The sequence below is a fragment of the Mus caroli genome, unplaced genomic scaffold (genome assembly GCF_978045245.1).
Source record: "Mus caroli unplaced genomic scaffold, Mus_caroli_1 scaffold_10, whole genome shotgun sequence".
NCBI lineage: Eukaryota > Metazoa > Chordata > Mammalia > Rodentia > Muridae > Mus > Mus caroli.
This window is the reverse complement of record NW_028227265.1, coordinates 9,437,505-9,457,277: the sequence shown is the minus strand read 5'-3', so window position 1 is coordinate 9,457,277 and position 19,773 is coordinate 9,437,505. Positions and strand designations below refer to the sequence as shown.

Genomic DNA, 19,773 nt, shown 5'->3' with positions numbered 1-19,773 from the left:
TTTCTGGGAGCACCTATAGTCTTTAGAGTATCTTGGTGGGCTGGTGTTCCCTGCTATCCTGTGTCCTCGATGTAGCCCTTCCTTGAGGCTCACTTAAGGGTTTCCAGCACTTAAAATTTTGATTGCATAGGATCTTGGCCCCAGTGTCCTCAGAACTCCTGTCAGAGTGAGGTATGGACCCCTACATGTGCTCTCTTGACCATGCAGACATTATCAATCGCACCCAGAGGAATGAGCACACGGACACAGAGGCTCACCATCTCGGTGGCTCTCCCAGAGCTGTGCCCATCACAAAGTGGTACCGCATGTCTCTTTGACGAACTTGTGGCCCGGTGACGTTCTGCAGCCACTCGTCAGTGCACAGAAGCCAGGGAGCAGGGGAACTCCCGGGCATTGGTGTTCTATGTCCAGCTCAAGAAACTCTGATAAAAATAGCTGGTGAGTAAGAACCCGGGTGGGAAGTGGGCCAGCAGCCAGAGAGGGACACAGCAGGAGAGCCTGCAGCTCTGCATGGAAGGATCAGATCGTCAGACCACTGACACCTCCATCTTGCAGCCTGTTGTGGTCCCTCGACCTCTGATTGGTCCCTGGAAGGGGACAGTGGGCTCGGGGTGCACTGCATGCCCCTTCAGGTCAGAGCGGAGCAAACCTTTTCAGATCTGGCTCCCTAGAGGGACTTTCTCTTTGTCTCAACTTCCCCAGAATCCGACACTCTCCCAGGTCACAAGGACATTCTTGATAGTATTTCCCAGGGAATCTGTGGCTAGTCCCTCTCCTGGGGACAATTACATGGATCTTGGTCCCTTCTCTTCTGGAACCTCCCAGGCATCCACAACGCCCACGTTACCATTATTCAAATACAAAGGCTGTAAGTTTTCTCTCTTCCTTTTTAAAGAAATTACATCCTGAGATTGCAAAAGTCTGGGAAATTTGATTGGAGCTGAACTTCCGAGAGCCCTGTGGCCCTGGCAGCACCTATGTTAATCCTTGATGTGACATGCTCCAGTGATTTCCACGTTAACCATTTAAGGATTTAAGGAATAGGGATGGGGGTGGGAGTGTTGGTTGTGATGGTCACCATTGGAGGAGCCCTTATCATCACAAAGGTTAGCAACTTTCTCGACAGATGGAAATTCACTCTGACTGGCCCAGGATGACACCAACTACCACATTAAAGATATCATTTGTCCCATAGGTGCTCCTCAGAGAAGTCAGGTGCCTTGAGCTAAGGTACACAGCTGGGCATGTGCATGAGGAAGGAAGCCCAAGTCTGTCATGACTCATAGATGGTGCTCATCACTAGGTTGGGTGCTCATTACTAGGTTAGGTGCTCATCACTAGATTGGGTGCTCATCACTAGTTTGGGTGCTCATCACTAGGTTAGGTACTCATCACTAGGTTAGGTGCTCATTACTAGGTTAAGTGTTCATCACTAGATTGGGTGCTCATTACTAGGTTAGGTGCTCATTACTAGGTTAGGTGCTCATCACTAGGTTAAGTGTTCATCACTAGATTGGGTGCTCATTACTAGGTTAGGTGCTCATTACTAGGTTAGGTGCTCATCACTAGGTTAAGTGCTCATCACTAGATTGGGTGCTCATTACTAGGTTAGGTGCTCATCACTAGGTTAAGTGCTCATCACTAGATTGGGTGCTCATTACTAGGTTAGGTGCTCATTACTAGGTTAGGTGCTCATCAGTAGGTTAAGTGTTCATCACTAGATTGGGTGCTCATTACTAGGTTAGGTGCTCATCATTAGGTTAGGTTCTCAGCCCCTAGGAACAACACCTTGTTTTTTATGGAGCGGCTGTATGGTATCTGGTCATCTGTGGACTTTTTTTTTTCTTTTTTTTAAGACTCTGCAAATTTCTTCATTTCCACTAGCATAGGTCTGTGCTTTGTGCCCATCTCCACAAAGCTGATTAGCCTCTGTAGTTTTAGCAAAAGAGTGAGGCATGTCTCCAACACCAGGCCATCAAAGGCCCTCCCAAGGCACCTGGCTCTGGAGGAAGCTTGCTCTAGGGACAGCAAGGCATCACGTGTCTGACCACCTGACACTGTCCACTGGAAAGGCTGGAGCCACTACGGCCAGCAACCCAGCTGGTATCCCTCCCACAGCCGATATCAAACACTACTCTCAGTGTCTAGCTCCAGCCAACAGCTAACTACAGCCAATGAGGGGCCTAAGGAAGAAACTAACGGCACTAACCACACCTTTCCAGAGTCCCCTATCTAGTACATTATAGGCCTAACAAAAAAAAAATGGGGCTGTTAACGATGTCTCATGTGTGTGCGTGTGTGTATCATAATCATACTATTGGGTATCAAAACAGGTAGATATGAATATACACGTCTATCATCAGCACTAAATAACCATTATACAACTGGAACATCTCCCTCCTGTTACACAGCAGTACTAGCCATGACATTCTACTTTAGAAATTTGTTTAGCCTCCCCGATATATCAACAAGAAATGAAATAGCTCTGAAGTATCCAATGTGTTCATCTTGTATAAATACAAATTCTCTAATCTGCTTGCCACATGACTTAGAGGCCAACGTGATAGGCTCTCCTGGTCCATTTGGACTGCTGGGTCAAGACGACACTGGGTGACAGGTTATACACAGGGGAGCTTGGGCAGCGAGACTGTCAAAGGTAGTGTCTCAGCTCGCAAATGGGGATATCACAACATTCCAACTTGCTCTCCCCAACCCTTCCCTAGGTAATTAGATCTCAATGTAGCAATCTTGTTAAGATACATTAAGATATAGTAGGGGCTCCAGCACAGGCTGCCTGGGTTGGGATCCCAGTCTCACCAGTGGACAACCAGGTGACCCTGGACAAGTGCCTTCACCTGCTTGTACCCAGTGTCCCCATCTGTAACCAGAGGCCCCTTTCCATCGGGCCGTGAGAGGTTGACCAGAAGATACCCTTGAAGTTCCCCTGCATAGGTCCTGATACTCTCCTGGTGAAGGAGAAATGGGGCAGGTTAGAGGAGAAGGCCACACAGGGGAGGGAAAGGGGAAACTGAGGAAGAGTAGGAAGAAGAGCTGGAGGTTCTGGGGCAGGGATGGCCAGACCGAGGGAGACTTGGCATGTTGATTTGACCTGATGATGATAGGCATGTAGAATGCTTCGGTGGGGAGGGGTGTCTAAGAGTCACACCGAGCTATCAGGGAGCTTTGCAAGGTTGTCATGAAGAGCGTCAGCAGGGCGGTGTGGTGGGGCCACTCAGAGCCTGGGACTTCTTATTACTGACAAGCCACTCCTGCCCAAATGCTGGGTCCCAGAAAAGCCCTGTTCCTCATCACTTCCCGTTCCTGGGTGGGTAACAGGACCCAGTTTATCCTGTTTTGCATTCAAGGCTTAATGGTCACGGACACTGGCAACAGAGTGGGCACGTGCACTTTGGAGACCTGTGACTCAGAGATGCGTGCAGGAATCTCTGTGTTGGTCAGTCCCTTCACTGAGGAGAATAGGGATGCTGGTGTGTGAGGGTGGTCAAGCCAGATTGTCAGCACCGGAGAATAGCACATAGAGCACAGGGCCCACCCTCACTGGCCTTGTCCTGGATCACCCCCAGGGCTGCTAATCAGCCCTGTTAATCAGCACTGACTCCTCTGGTACTTGGAAGACAGCTCAGGCTGTAGCAAGTGAGTGCAGGTCTCTTGATGATGGATGCTTCCAAAACTGAGCATTAAGGACGGGATTTAAAACGAAAAATATTAACATATCTGAATCTTTATCTGCGCAGTGCTGCGTCAAGGACTTGGGTAAAGATCTCTGGTTGGAATCCAGGTTCCCCAACATGTCACCAGGAACCCCAGCGGGCTCCGCTGTACCTGCTCCTGGTAGTATTTGTGGAGGTGTTAGTGGGAGGTGCCTCTTAGTGGATGGGTGGTCTTCTCCAGTCCCACTTTAAGTGACTGAGAGTGTTCTGGGGGATCTCTTAGCTCTTCCCGCTCATTCCCTCACTTGCCCTTAAGGGTTTGGGTGTCAACCTTACCTAAAGTAATTTCCCGGATTCTAACCTCGGGATATTTGCTCCAGGTGACCGCCAAATGCCCTGGGGCACATGGTACTAAGTTTACTGGAACCTCACCCTGGGGTTCTTGAGGAGGCGGGATAATCTCTCCACAGAAGTGGGACATAGCCTCCTCCCTAAATTGCTGGGAACCCCCGAGATCCTCCTAGTTTGGGAATAGGTCGTGGCGGATAAATGCTCACACCCCGGCTCAGCACGTGCTTCCCGGTGGTCTTTTGTCCTGTCCTTCACTTGAGTAGTAGAACCGGGTGGGGTCCACAGGCCACGGACTGTCCGGGGGTGCCCAGCCTGCCGCGCGCAGAAAGAGCTCAATGAAAACTACTTTTATGGTCACGGCTAGGGGCCGCGCGCTCCTTGCGCATCGTGGTCCTTAGTGCCTCCACCCTCCCGAAAACAGGAGGCGGGGCCGGCGCCTTGCAGCCCAATCAGCGCTGCCTGTGGACTTGGGGGGCGTGGCTCAGGATGCTCTAAGAAGCTACCAGGGGCCGCGCTCAAGTCCCGGACCCACTCAGAGCGCCCAGCATCCGCAAGGTTCCAGATCTGCAACTTGCTTGCCCAGCGCTCCCCAGGTTGAGGCCAGAGTTCCGCACAGGTGAGAGGGACTCGGTCCCGCTGTTCTTTTGTCTGTAGGAGACAGGTCTTGTTGCGTAGCCTACGCTGTTCTCGAACTCTTAGCCACCTCACTGCTTCGGCTGCAATGTCTCCTCTTTCTGTCCTTTTTCGACTCTCTTGCCCTGACTAAGGCAGACGTGGTGCTTCAGGGCTGTGTGCCGCCGTTCTGCAGAGCCCTTACCTGCAAAATCCTTTTCAGATGAAGAAATTGAGGCTCAACTACGAAGCTTTTTGCCCGGGACTGACTCGCGGTTAGGAAGCTGTTGGAGCTGGGATCCCTAGCCTGGCTGCACGAAGCTTCGCGCTTCACTGAGGCGCGCTCTTTTGCCCACCCAAGGCAATTTGCCACCATTTGGGGCGGTAGTGTGTTGTCAGTGGGCGTCGATAACTGGCTCGATGATGGCTTGGTTGCGTTAGAGGGGTGTTTCACTCTGTGAGGGTAAGGTTCATGTGATCACAGGGGCAGGTAAGTGCCTTTGGTTCCAAATGACAGAGCCACACCCCTTTTCCATTGGCAACAGGCTTGTGGTGAGGGGGGTCTCCTAACCCTATTTCAGATTAAAATATGGAGGGTCAGAGGGGTAAAGTGAGCTGGACTACAACAGAGACAGGTCTGGAAGCCACCTCCGACTGCCTCCAAGGCTTCCCAGGGACGTGTCCAGGTGTAGCACAGTCTGGATTCTGGCGCATAGGAATCCTTCTGTCTCAGTTTCCTGAGTGCCGGGATTATAGCAACTCCTCTAGAGACCGTTTTAGGGAACACATGACAGGGTCTTTTCCTAAAGTGGGCATCTTGAATTAAGTCCTCCTGTCAGGAGTATTGGCCCCAGATGAGGAAAGCCAAGATCAGCTCCTTTGGGGTATAGACTCGGCGCCAGATACCTGTTGCTGCAGTGCAATTTGAACTGGCCCTCTTTCCAGGGAAAGGTGAGTTGCTACGGTGACTAAGCCGGTGTGAGAGGCTGTCTGGATGCCTGGCTCTCCTGGAGCCAAGAGCAGGGCTGGAAATGTCCACTGTTAGACCTGGGCTCCTTGCCCTGGGGAAGTAGGGTAGTCCTGCCTTCTCCAGATGATCTTACACTCCGCACATCAGGTCTGGAGTCTGACAGCCCTGCAGAACAAGGCTGGACCACGCTGCTTGCCACAAACGAACTGAGGGATGTACAGCATCACTTGGCATCCTCTATCTGTCACCGTCCTCACCTCACCTCCAGGAGGAATAGCAGGTGTGGGGCTACAGTGCCTGACTTGGGAGCGGTGGCTGGGGACCTGGGTCAGTAGCTCAGAGTCCTGAATCTGGGCTGGAAGTGGAGAGTGACTTGTGACTATACCACCATAGGTGGGCCTGGCTCTGGACTCTTAACACCCACAACTTGTAGGTCCTGCCTTTTAAAGACAACTATCTATCTATCCACTACTGCCTCTGTCTTCAACCTGACCTTCACAGGGGGGCTTTATCTAAGGGGTCCTGGACAAACATCTGGACGAGGCTCCTGGAGAGAAGTGAGGACGGAGGTGTTGATTCTTACAGTTATAGTAAGGCTGGCACCTGACACTCCTCTGGAACATCTGTGGCCAGCTATGGCCAGGGCTGGCCCTAGCCATCTCTCGACTGCCCTGTGAGCCGGCATGCTCCACCCACTGATGCATGAAGTGCACACGTGTGCAGAACACGAAACAGCTGGGCCCCTGGCTGAGCTCCACTGTAGGTTCAGAGGAAGGTGCTGTACCAGATGACAAATGTGACCGGCACAGCAGAGTGTGCCACAAGGCTTGTTTCATGACATAAGGGTGCTTTTAGCATCTCCAGGAGCCTGGCCTCAGATGGGGTTGGTGGGGGCGCGGTGTAGGGCCAGAAGGGGGCTGTACTGACTGGGCTCTTCACCAGGACTCGGTCCGTTGGTACACTGAAAGTCTGCCTGGTGACCTGGGTCAGTGAGGCTCCCAGAGCCTGGCTGCTGTGCTGCAGAGGGGTGGGGTTGGTCTGCAGGGGGAGGGCCTGAATGGAGGAAGAGGATCAGGAGGCCCTTCACAGCCGCCCCCCTACATACACACATGGCATCCGTCTTGTGTGAACTCTACTGGAGTGTCTGCAGGCAGGACCCTGGTGCTGACCTTGGCCTTGTGGGAGCTGGCTCGAGGCTCTTCTCCGTCACCAGTGTAATTTGTGAGTAGGGGAGGTGCCTCTGTGTCTGCTACTCTGGGAGCTAGAAGCTTAAAAAAGATTAAAAAAAAAAAAAAACTCACTGCGTTTGATGAGTCCCAGATGTGCAGAGCCCACGTCAGTCAAGGGGTTGATAACTGGATGGCTCTTCAGGATGGGAAACCTCGGTGTGGCCAGAGTGCCATCATTTCATTCCATGGAGAGGCCCTTCAGCTAGGGACCTAGGTTACCTTATGATGTCCCCAACTGAGCACCGTGCAAGCAACAGAGCAGACAAGAGCAGCCACATGAGAGGGTCCTGAGTCCAGGGCATTCAGTCATGTTGTTTTTGTTTTGTCTTTTCTTGAAAGAGTAGAAAACACACATACAAATATCATTTTTATTTTTAAATCAAAAAAAATTGATATTTATTGAGTGTGTGCGTACGTACGCATGCACGCATGCATCCATGTATGTGGGCATTGGCATGCACGTGTGTGGGCATGCACATGCCATGGGGCATGTGTGGAAGTCAGAGGGCAACAACTCATGGAATACATCTCCGTCTGTGCTTGTGGATCTAAGGAAGTGATTGACTTCAGGTTCTCAGGCTTGGTAGCAAGTGCCTCTCCCCACTGAGTCATTCCGATGCTCCACCCCCCCCCCATGCACTACTTTAAAAATATTTATTTAGTCATTTTATGTGCCTGTGCTCATCTGTATGTGGGTCTGTCCATGGGATTGTACTGCCTGAGGAGGATGGAGAGGTGTCAGAACCCACCTTGGAACTGGAGTTCCAGGTGGTTTGTGAATCCCCCCCTCCCCATGAAGATACTGGGAACCAAACTTAGGTCCTCTGCAAGAGCAGCAAGTGATCTTTCTTAGCTGCTTGCTGAGACATCTCCTCAGCCCTCCTCACGGTCAGTTGTCCATGCACAACTGAGGGGCATTGAGTATGTCGGCGGTGTTGTATGGCTAACGCAACCATCTAGTTCCAGAACACTGGCATCCTGTGTGCGTGGACAGTTATGCCCCAGGCTACTCCAGCAACTGCTCATCTCAGGTGACTCTGGACATCTCCCACAGATAGAATCCTGCAGCATGTGGTCTTTGTGCCTGGGTGTTTGCAAAATCCATGCATTCGGTAGACCATATCTGAATATTTTTACTGCCTTTTTTTTTTTCTCTCTCTCTCTCTCTTGAGACAGGGTCCCACAATGTAGCCTTTGCTGGCCTGGAACTTGCTCTGTAAACTAGCCCGGTCTCTAACTCAGATGGCCTGCCTCTGCTTCCCAGAGTTCTAGGGTTAAAGCTATGCGCCAGAGCACCTGGTTTTAGTGTTTTGTTTTGTTTTATTTTGTTTTGTTTGTTTTTGTTTTAGTTTGCAAAGTGGTGGTTTTGTTACAGCGTCTTCTTTCTTGTCTTGAGACAGGGCCTCACTGTGTCACCATGGCTGGCTTGGGAACTCACAATGCAGCCCATGCTGGCTTCGGTCCTCTTATTCCTTGGATTATAGTTGTATCACTACCACTGTGATTGGCTCTTTTGTGTGTGTGTGTGCTGGGGATGAAACAAGGCATCGTGTGTGCAAGGCCAGTGTGCCTGCCACTACCGAGTCACTCCCCAGCTTGTCACTGGGGGTTCTAGGCAGGTGCCTCTGAGTTGCATACCCCCACTCTCTGTAGTGCATATAACTTTGCATACTTCTACAGACATCTTGCCCTACACCCCCCACCCCCAACCACCTGGGGCCAGGCACCTGGAGATGCTAAGATCACCCTTACATCATGACAAGCCTTGTGGCACACTCTGTTGTGCCGGTCACATTTGTCATCTGGTACAGCACCTTCCTCTGAACTTACAGTGGGGCCCAGCCAGGGGCCCAGCTGTACTGCCTAGTCCTTTAGAGTAAGGCACACAACCTAATTCTGGTGCTAGAGACGGAGGCAGGAGGGTCAGGAATTCAAGGTGATCCTCAACTATGTGATGAGGTCAAGGCTCTCTTGCTCTGTGTGAGATCTTGCCCCAGTTGTGCGTGTGGTTCTGTGGATGTGTGTGCAGAGGAGACAGCAGGTCACACGGTCATTGGATGTGTAACGGTGAGAAAGCTGGCTCCATCATCCTCCGTGAGGTTGGCATGAGCCAGGCTTTCACCCGGCAGGCAGGGAGTTCTTCCGTGGTGGGTACGGACAGACGCTATTGCCTAGAGTTTTGTGGCAGGGCTGACGTCTTGTCCTGAGTCACAGAAACCCACTGAGAATCATGTCTGAGACATTGCCTTGGGGCAGCACTGCTCTGTCTCCGACCCCTAGCTTGCAACTGTGGCACTTTCGGGCAGCCCCCCCGCCCCCCTTTCCAGGCCATGAGGACATGATGATCCAGCCAGAACGAGGTTTGCCTGGCCTCCAGTGCTGTGTCAGCTTAGGAAAAAGCCACAAAACCGGGGTGGGGGTGGGGCGAGGGGGAGGTGGCTAGTGAGGGATTTTGCAACTTCTGGCCCATCATTAAAAACAAACAAACAAAAAATACAATCTTACAAACTATGAAAGCCCACATTTTTCAATCCAGGTTCTGGAAAGTGTCATGTGTTGATGCTGAGTGGTAACATCCCAGAACAAAAGGCCCCCGTGCTTCTGTTTTGCTTGTAGGGCAGAGATCCCAGAGCTAGCCCTGTCCCCAGGCAGAAAGAATCTAACTTGCTCTTAAGGACTGGGAGCTGGTGTCTTCTGACCCTTCATGGAGTGGGCCCAGGACACCAGACCTCAACTTTCTCAAAGGGAAAGGGAAAGTGGCTGCGGGAGCTGATGACTGCCCCAGGCAGAGCTCCACAGGGCTCCAATAGGCCTGCAGTAGGAATGGCCAGGGTGAAGGGTCAGCCCAGGGCGGCGGGGTCATCTTGCAGTAATGGGTTGCACCACTGAGCAACTACTACCTAGGAACAAGTCCTGAAGGAGATGGAGGCTTTTGCTTCTAGAATAAGTTGTGTTGCCGGGGTGAGGGGACCCAGGGACCTTGAGGATCTGAACACAACTCATGGGATTTTCTGGAGCCCTGTGCTTACAGGGTAGTAAAAGCGTCCGGTAGGGCCATCTAAGCCCCACACTATGCCACGTCCTGACCTCTTTTGCCGTAGAAGAGCAAGCCCTCTGTAACTGACCTCTGTGGCCACTTACGTTTGCTCTGATTTTATTCCCAGTGGCTCTTCATAGCAAGTTCTCAGAGTCCTCATGAGGGGCAGAAGTAAAATGACTTGGAAAAAAAAAGAATTTCTCAGAATATTCAATTCCATCTCTTCTGTATAAAATACGGAGTGCATGCTGGGAGAGACAGGCGGCTAGGCTGAGCTCTGGATGTGCTGGGGTCTGGGGAAAGTTGAGGAAACAGGGGAAGGCGACTCAGCTGGAAGAACACTTGCCTAGTGTGCGCTCAGAGCCCTGGGTTCCATCCCCAGCACCCCATAAACAGGGCATGGTAGCACACACCCCTAATCCCAGTGCTAGAGACGGAGGCAGGAGGAACAGGGATTCAAGGTGATCCTCACCACAGGATGAGGTCAAGGCTCCCTTGCTCTGTGTGAGATCCTGTCCCAAGCAATCAGATACAACAACAAACCCAAGGTGTGGAATGACAGATGGCAGGCAGGCTCTTGAAAGCAGGGATCCCCTAAGTGTGGTCCCCAGACTAGCAGCAACCCTGTGGCTTCAACAGAAACACAAGTGACCAGGCGCCATCTGAACCAGGAGGTGCAACTGGCACCCTGTTCTTCTCTTCTAAATAGATACTGCTATGTAGCCAAGGCTGGCCTCAAATCTGCCATCCTCCTGCCTCTGGAGGAGCTCTGTGGCTGAAATGTCCCTGTAACCAAGACCCAAGGAGCAGGGTGTTTGGGGCCAGGGTTACCCTCAGCTGTACAGCATGTGTAAGCCCTGGTTTAGTAGCAACCGATAAGCCAAAACCCAAACTTTTCGTGGGAAGCACATGGCACCTGGTAGCACTCTGCACAAGGCTGATTCCAGATACTCTGGGACCCTAGTGAGTGTCACAAAGATCCCATTCTGGAGCCTCTGAGTGACAGGGACCTTGCTGGGTGCATCTACTGACCTGCTCTGAAGCCAGCTCTGCACCAACCACGAGCCGCTCCAGCTGTAGGGCTGTGGAGACAGCTCAGGTGACAAAGTGCCTGTTGTACAAGCCCAGTGACCCAAGACCAATCCCTAGAGCCCATGTAAAGATGCTGGGTGTGGTGGCATGTGCCTGTGCTTCCAGCATTGTGACCTGCTGTCCAGCAAGCCTAACTGAATCTGCAAGTCACAGGCCAGTGAGAAACCATTTTAAAAATGTAAATAAATAAATAAGGATATGACTCCTGAAGAGTATCAACACACACACATACACTCACTCACACACAAAGACACACACAGAGACACACACACACACACACAGAGATTCAGGCACACACAGAGACTCACATATAAACACAGAGAAGATATATATTATATATATACATATATACATATATATTATATAAAAGATATATATATATTATATATATATACACACACACAGACAACACACATAAACACATACACAGGGATAAGCACACAGACACACACAAAGAGACTCAGGTGCACACAGAGAGATTTACATAGACACACACCACATACACACTGACACAGACACACAGAGACACACGTCACATAGATACACATAGACACACACAGACACACACAGACACAGATACACACACAGACATACACACATAGACACATACACACAGACAGACAGACACACACACACAGACACTCAACACATAGACACACACAGACACACACACATAGACACAGACACATGCACACATAAACACACACAGAGACACAAAGAACACAGACATACCACATACACATTGACACACACAGAGACACACAGAGACACACATAGATACACACAGACACACACAGACACAGAGACACACACAGACACACACACACAAACACACACAGACACTCACACATAGACACACACAGACAAACATACGTAGACACAAAGACACACACACAGACATATATACACACACACACACACACACACACATAGACACATACAAAGAGACTCAGGCACACACAGAGACTCACATACAAACATACCACATACACACTGACAAACACACACAGACACACACACATAGACACAGACAATGCACACATAAACACACACAGAGACACAAAGAACACAGACACACACATACACACACAGAGAGACACATAGAACACAGACACATACACACACACAGAACTCCCTACACATCCTAGCTGTCCTCCCCCGTGGCTGAACACACTATTTATTTCCAGGACCTTGGCAGCCCGGCTAGCACCAAGAGATATTTTCATCAGGGCCTTGGCAGTGTGGGACAAAGTGCCCTGCCAGCTTGGGGATGGACCCGGCCCTGTCTGGGTTCCACACTTCCTGGCTGGCCCTTATCTGGACTCTTTCCTCTTGGTTTACTTTGCAGGGGTGTTGGGTCAGTCTCAGCCTAGAGATTCTTGAGGGGCTAGCCTCTGATGGGTGCGATTCTCTCCTGTGAGCCGGCGTAGTTTTTGAGGGGCCGTTCATGCCTCTTGTAATTCATCTTTCAAACAGTCTGAGATATTTTCATCTTAAAATAAACCTAGTTTTCACTGAAGCTCAACGCGTAAGAGAGGGGAGAGCATCACTCACCGGCTGTCAGGTAAATCTCCTCCCAGATGAGGCTCCCGAGCCCAGCCAGCCTACAGACGTCCCCGGGGCCCTCCCACTGCCCCACCCTCAGGGTAACCATTTCCAGACTTCTAAAGGTGCAGGCCAGGTTTAAACTTCACATGAAGGAACTGTGTGTGTTTAATCCCCAGAGTCTGGCTGGCTTTGGGCCACACGCAAAGGTGAGGTTCTGCCTTCCTGCTGACCATGGATGGGCTTTTAAAGTTAAACCAGACCTCAGCCAGCGCTTGCTTTCTACAGAGGATCCTCTGCACTGGATAGAAAGGAGAGCTCCTTATAGCTGCCTTCCAAACCCCTGGCTACCTGGCCCTGGCTGCCTGTGATCCTGACTCCTTTTCTATGTTTGACTTTAGTACATGCAGGTGGGAACCCCTCCACATCTTCATCCTTCATTCATCCCAAACACAGGGGTCATGGCCTCATCTCTGCAGGGGCCTTTTCCAGCCTAGCTCCCAGCACCAATGTTGACTGGGAAAAACCTCTCCCTTCCTGGGCAGGATCTCAGGACTTGCTTTCTCTGTGGAGCCCAACAGAGGAGACCCCACATCTAGTTCCCGGCTCGGCCATGTTGATGCTATTCTACCTTCCTAGGGGGCATCATATTGGAGCTGTTCTGGATGCCCCCGTTTCTCAGAGCAAAGGCCATTTGGGATTCCAAATTCACTCAGAAGGCAAAGGGAAAGAGGTACTGTGGACACTGGTCAGATAGGCAGCAGATCCTGTGGTCTTCACACCTGTCCCGGCCCCGCCCTGCCGTGTCCCTGAGGAACTAGAGCTGTGGCGAGGTAATGACCCTGTAGGTAGCAGGTAGCTTTCCATAGAGGATGGGATTTGAACCCAGGCCCGACTCAGACACCTTCCTACACTGCTTATGACTGTGGCACCAGTCATTTCCTTATCCAGAGTTTGATGGGAACGGTTGCCATGGAAACCTTCCCACATCCGCAGAACAAGGTCAGGCCGAGGAGTTCCACATGGGTTATTTCTAAGAAAACATTAATTTGTTATCCAAGCACTTAATTTGTCCTCTTTATTTATTTTTAACATATTATCTTGACTTGCATGGAACATGCTTGGTTTTAGCACGAAGTGATTTACATGTTTATTGACTGAGTATTCTTTTTGTCCAGAACTAGTCTAGCTTAGTTATTTTAGGCCTTTGATCCCATCTCCTGGAAAGACTGGGGCGGGAAGATCATGAGTTCAAGGACAGCCTAGGTGTCTTATTGAGACCCTGGTTCAAAATAAAAAGTGATAAGAAGATATTGCTTAATGGTAAAGCCCTTGGCTAACATGAAAGAGTTCTTGTATTTGTTAAGCATCTGACTTTGTTCCACGAGTCCCCTAGTGTCTCTTGCTGGAGGCACAGAGGACACCTGATTCTGTAAGACAGAGACCACGGAGGGCCAGCACTTAGATGTGGGGAGTTGGAGTGACGGTGGGGTGGCCAGCAGGGATAGAGCCAGTCTCTCACCTCCTTTGGGTCTGACCTTGATCAAAAAGCAGACGGGATCCATCCAGGAGGGGAGACGCCACCGCCCGCTGTCTGCTGCTCACCCAGGCATCTGTAACGGGATGTTCCCTGCCCAGCCTGGATCACTGAGATCTGCTTGGGGGTTGGGGTGGGGGTGGGGGTGGGGGTGTCCCTCCTCCCAGCCACACTTCATTCCCGGGATTTCTGGGTGGTTTGTGGGTATGACTCTGATCTGTCCTTGGCTTCTTGCTCAGACTTCAGCTCTCCCTTTTTAGATTTGAGGAGAAGTGAGCTGGGAAAGCCCTCGGCTGTGTTGAAAGTCAGTGGCTGTCCAGGGAGCAGGCCTCTGGGTTGTGGTGTCTCATCGATGTGGGGCAGTGAAGCAGAGGTGCTGCCTGGGTAAAGTGGACAGATGGGAGACTGGAGTATAAGGAGTAAATTTGTCCCTGCCCCTCAGGCCTTCTCTATGACCGTGACCAGGCTGTTTACTATCTTTGTTTGCTGTCCTCTATTTCCTCATCTGTGAAATGGGGCTAATAAAATCAGTGAGCCCATCTGTTGTGCAGATGATGATACAGGAGATTCCAGGAATGAAGGGACCGGTACACTGCTGGGCCATCCCCATTTGTCACACCTTGGCCAAGTCATCAATGGGGATACGGATGTGGACTCATTAGCCTTTGGTATGCCAGGGCTGATGGCTCAATTTTCTTATAGGTCACAAACCGGAAAGCAGAACCTCTGTGGAGGCTAAATCATATAACCTTGAAGAAAGGAAGTCACATTTAAATGGAAGGCAGCCTAGTCCTAGGGCTGAGACCTTTCAGACAGCTTCTCACTCTGTCTGTGCCTCGGGGTGGCTGATGGCCAGTGGGCAATTGCAGTGGTTTTTCCTACAGACACTGTCTTTAGTGGCTTCACATGGGTTGGTGGCTTGGAGTTGGCCACAGTGGGATGTGTAGGCCAAGGGAAAGGGTGAGCAATATAGAACAGGCTGTATGCTCGGGTGTCGGTCGCCCAGCTCCCAGCACATAAGGAAACCCATTGTGGTGATCATAGTGACCAGGCCCAGTGCTGGGGGGGCCAGCTCCTGGACAGGCAGGCCTGTGACACAGAGGAAAGGGGGCCCCAAAGGAGATGACCTTCTTCTCTATTCACAGTTGGCTGGGTGTTTCCCCAGAAAGCCAAGAGGCCCAGGCTAAAGGATCACTAAAGGGTCACTGAGTCAAGTGTCCTGGGACTCCTTTCCCCCAAGTTCCAGATGCTTAATAGGAATTTTAAGTTCTATACTGCTCAGCCCAAATCAAGACTTTGAACTAAGAGCTGCAGGGGAAGACTATCCTATCAGCTCCATGCCCTGGTCCCAGACCCTGTCTATTGCTTGTTTGTTTGAGATGGGGTCTCAAGTAGCTCAGGCTAGCCTCAAGCTCAATATGCCTCCACCTCCCAAGTGCATCTTCAGGCTGTGGATGGAATGGAGGGCTTTGTATATGCTACACATTCTACTGATGGAGCTGAGTTCCAGCCTTTGAAACCATGTTGCAGTGTGGTCCTCCATCACTCAGAACTGTAGGGCTTAGAGCACCCCACCCCACGTGAGGAGAGAAGCTCAATGCTTTTGTCTGAGGCCACACAGCTGTGGAGAGGCAATGTCAAGGGTCAGACCCAGGTTCTGTTTCCCCGAAAGCCCAGGATGCAGCCATCAGAGAGGCCCCCATGGACCACAGCCCTTATATGGCTCTTCTGATCCAGAACGGAGGAGGAGGCATGCCCCTCCTCGCTCATTCCATAAATATTTATCGAACAGAGAGATGTGTCAGACAGACTCTGGGACTCAGGGGTGAGTGGGCTGACAGGTCTGTGGCGTGATTAATTCCCTCAAGGCTTTCCAGGAAGGAGAGTTCAGAGTGAGCAGAGGTTCACCGGCAGGCTTGGCAGCGGGCACTCTGGGGTCAGGGGCCGGGCTGCAGGAACAGCGTGTGCGGAGGCCGGCCGGGCCAGCAGCTGGTGTCTTAGCCCTGACATCTTTTTGGCAGGCTTCCCTAAACACAAAGCATTTGGGCTACATGATGCAACCATCTTCCCTGCCGGACTAGGAGCTTTGCTAGAATTTCAACAAATCTGCATCTCAACCTCTAAATGGCATCAAGTACCATCTGGTGCTGGGAGGGTCACTGGAAGACTAAAGCAAGGGAATCTGTGATGAGTCCTCAAGCTTTCAAAAAAGCTCTGCCTCCAATGGGCTGCCCAGACTCCCAAGTCTGTTCATGTGTGCAGGACTCAGTTTTGTGTGCTGTGAAATGGGGCTGCAGAATCTTCTGTCCACAGTCATGACCCAGGGCATGCCAGTCAGTCCTAGTGGTATAGGCAGTCCAGCAGGGTTGATTTCAAAATCTGAGTCTCACCATTGACCCTGGGGTTCAAGACCATTGTCTAAGCTTCCTGTACCCCTCTTGGCTTGTCCTCATGGGAGCTGCATGCTTTAGCTGGCTGGGGTCTCCTGGGTGCCGGTGACCTTCTCTTCTCCGCATAGAGAGGGTTTGCAGGACTGGGAAGCAGCAGTATTTACCTTTCTTAAACTCTTTGTTATTCTAAGGCCAAATGCCTCTGGTTTCTGATAATTAACTCTTGCTGTATAGCAGCAGGGGATTAGGGGAAGGATTTATTGCTAGCTCTAGCTTCTCTGGCTAGCTACCCAGGAGCCCCTTGTTGGCCAGGCTCATTAACTCTTTCTGAACCAGAGAGAAAAGAAAAGGAAAAAAACGAAATTAAATCACACACACACACACACACACATTTTGGTCAGTCTTCTTACCTACACATAGACAAACAGACATATGCATTTGGTGGATGGATGGGTGGATGAGTAGATGAGGGAAGAGTCCCCCAAATCAGCAATGTTATTTCTTTTCTCTGGCCTTTTTACACCTTCTTAGACAAAAATTCTTTAGAAAATTATCTCAGAGATAAAATGTTACAAAAGGGGAGTAACAGAGGGATGTTGATATTAAATTCAAAGGCTTGTTATAAGTTCAGAGCAACAGTTTCACATGGCCTTGTCTTAGTGTACACCTGTGGCTTCATCCTTGGACCGGAATGTTTCTCCTTGAACACACGTTTGTCCCAAGCCTATTTCTCTCTTTAGTGTGGTTATGAAAGCTCATTGAATTCCTTATTATGCAGCCTTTACTTACTATTCTGAGGAGTGGGCACATTCTATTCTTGATTCTAACTTTGTTACATCTTTCTAGCAAAACAACTAAAACCATTTCTTTTTTTTTTTTTTTTTTTTTTTTTTTTTGGTTTTTCGAGACAGGGTTTCTCTGTATAGCCCTGGCTGTCCTGGAACTCACTTTGTAGACCAGGCTGGCCTCGAACTCAGAAATCCGCCTGCCTCTGCCTCCAGAGTGCTGGGATTAAAGGTGTGCGCCACCACACCCAGCTAAAACCATTTCTTAAAATGTTTTCTTCCTAAGATAATTTGAATCAAATCAGCAATTCTATAACATCATGAATTCATCCAAACTGCATTAATTCATGAAAGTTCATCTTTATGTTGCTCTGCAGGAGGTCTGCTCCACAGGGTGGGTTGATGCTCAGATATCCTTAGCCTAAGTAATAGTGACAGGAAAGACATAACAGCAGCAAGAAGCAATTTTGGGGTGAAGTCTCTTGGGACTTTGCCTCTCAGAGCTCACCCACCTTAGGCCATTGCAAAAAAGTGGGCCACCTCCAAGAAGGCCACCTGCTAGCCTTAGCTCTTGCTAGATAGCTCCTGACACTTGGATTCTCTTTGTCACTGTAGTAGAAGAGAAGGAGACCTTGCAGAGTCCCTCTTAGCTGTGTGGCCCTGCAGCCCCCATGGGGATAGTCCAAGTTGGTGAGTGATGGAGTGTCAGAGGTTGGTAGGAGGAGGCTCCTCTAGAAATGATGTTGAGGATCAGAGGTGTGGCTCAGGGTGTAAACAGATTCCTGCACAAGTGTCAGGGCCAGGGTTCAGATCGCTAGAACCTATGTAAAACCTCGGTGGTTGTAGTGGAGACCAGATCCCCCGAGCAAGCTGGCTACCTGGGCTGGATGAAATCACGAGAGACTGACCTTCGGTACATAAGCTGCAGAGTGACTGAGGAAGACATGTGGCCTCCACGTGCACGTGCACACGGGTGGGCATACAGGCAAACATGTGGCATCATGCATATTCGCACATGCAAACGGTACACAGAAATGAAAAAGGGTGTGAAATTTGGCAGGGCCAAGGAGAATCAGGTGGGAGGGAAGAGCCCAGGAGTGCGAGCTTTATTCCAGAGACAGGGGGAGCGTCGACCCAGGCCCACACTGTGAGCAGCTGAAAACCTGAGAAAACTGAAGCCTGGCTGCAGATGGAGAGGGCAGCCCACACAGTGTCAAAGACGTGGCATAGAGGGTACTGCGCATGCTTTTGCTGAGGAGGGGCGTGTCTTAGCTAAGTATCCGAGAGAGGCTCCATTTGTCTTCCTGGAGTGACACATTAGGGGATCCTCATTGACCAACTTCCCAGCATCCTTCCCAAGAGGCAGGATAGTATGCCAGAACCTCAGAGCCAGATCTGATTGCTTGGCTGTCCCTGAGTTGAATGCCTTGGAAGGAGTCAAAATGGAAGCCTTCGGAGAGAGTCTTGAAAGAGGGTGAACACCCCTCTAGCCCTAAGAACAGCCCTCTAGCCCCAGCTTCTGTCTCTGGCTGTCCAATGTTGAGCAGCTAGCTACCTTAATGCTAGCTATCCCATTTATAGAATAGGAGCCGTAGGATCGTACTTCTAAGGAATGGAGAGCCATGGCAGCCAGGAGACTAGAAAAGGGTAGGACTCCCTCTAAAAGCCGCCAAGACTGTCAGGATCAGCTCAGTCATTGCTAAAATCGAGGCAACCAGGCCAGCGTGTACTGCTCCTTTACAAAATGTCTTTGGGCCAGTGAGATGACTTAGTACGTGGGTGAAGAGACTTAACACCAAGCCAGATGACCTACATCTGATCCCTGGGACCCACACTGACTCCAGCAAGTTATCCTCTGACGGAATTCCGTGTGCAGCCCATTGGCAAGCACATATCACACACCATTTAAAGGAAAGGCAGGCACGCATACACAGTGCTGGGAGCGTGGTCCCCTGCAGTCCAGCCCTTCGGGGTGTTCATTAAAAATTTTCAAAATCCAGTTTGTTTATGTATGTGACTGTTTTTGCCTTTGTGTCTGTGTACCATGTGGGTGCCCGGTGCCGATGGAGGTCAGAAGAGGGCATCAGACCACCTGGAGTTGTAGTTGTAGATATAACTGTAAGTGACTATACAGATGCTGGACTCTAACGTGGGTCCTCTACAAGAACAGCAAGTGCTCTTAACTACTGAGTCATCTCTCCAGTCCCTTATTTTTTCTTTTCATTTGATACAAAATCTTGTCAAGTGGTGTTGGATGCTCTCAAACTTACCTTATACTCCAGGCTGGCTAGACCTTGTGATCTTCTGGCCTCAGCCTTGGAATACAGGGAAGGCTAGCACATCTGGTCCTGTTTTAATACAGCTGTTTGGGTAGTGAGTGGTTGGTTCCCCACAAGCTGGGATTCTGGACATGTCCCTGTGAGCCATGCTACAGCTTGTGGCTTACGGCAAGCACTGGGTCCCATGGACTGGAGTCTTCCTCCCTCTTGTTCCTTTAACATGCTATAGCCCACGAACACCTGAGGCCCACCCCCTTCTTGCTCCTGTATTGCCT

General features: G+C 50.5%; 1 protein-coding gene across 2 annotated transcripts in view; it reads left to right on the top strand.

Moving 5' to 3' along the window:
- The first annotated feature begins 4,543 nt into the window (after window positions 1-4,543).
- Crispld2 (cysteine rich secretory protein LCCL domain containing 2) overlaps window positions 4,544-19,773 on the top strand; it is a 59,836-nt gene continuing 44,606 nt past the window's right edge. For both annotated transcript variants that reach the window (XM_021169838.2, XM_021169837.2), the window contains exon 1: window positions 4,544-4,638. The gene's annotated coding sequence lies outside the window, so the exon portion shown is untranslated. The remainder of the gene's footprint in view (window positions 4,639-19,773) is intronic.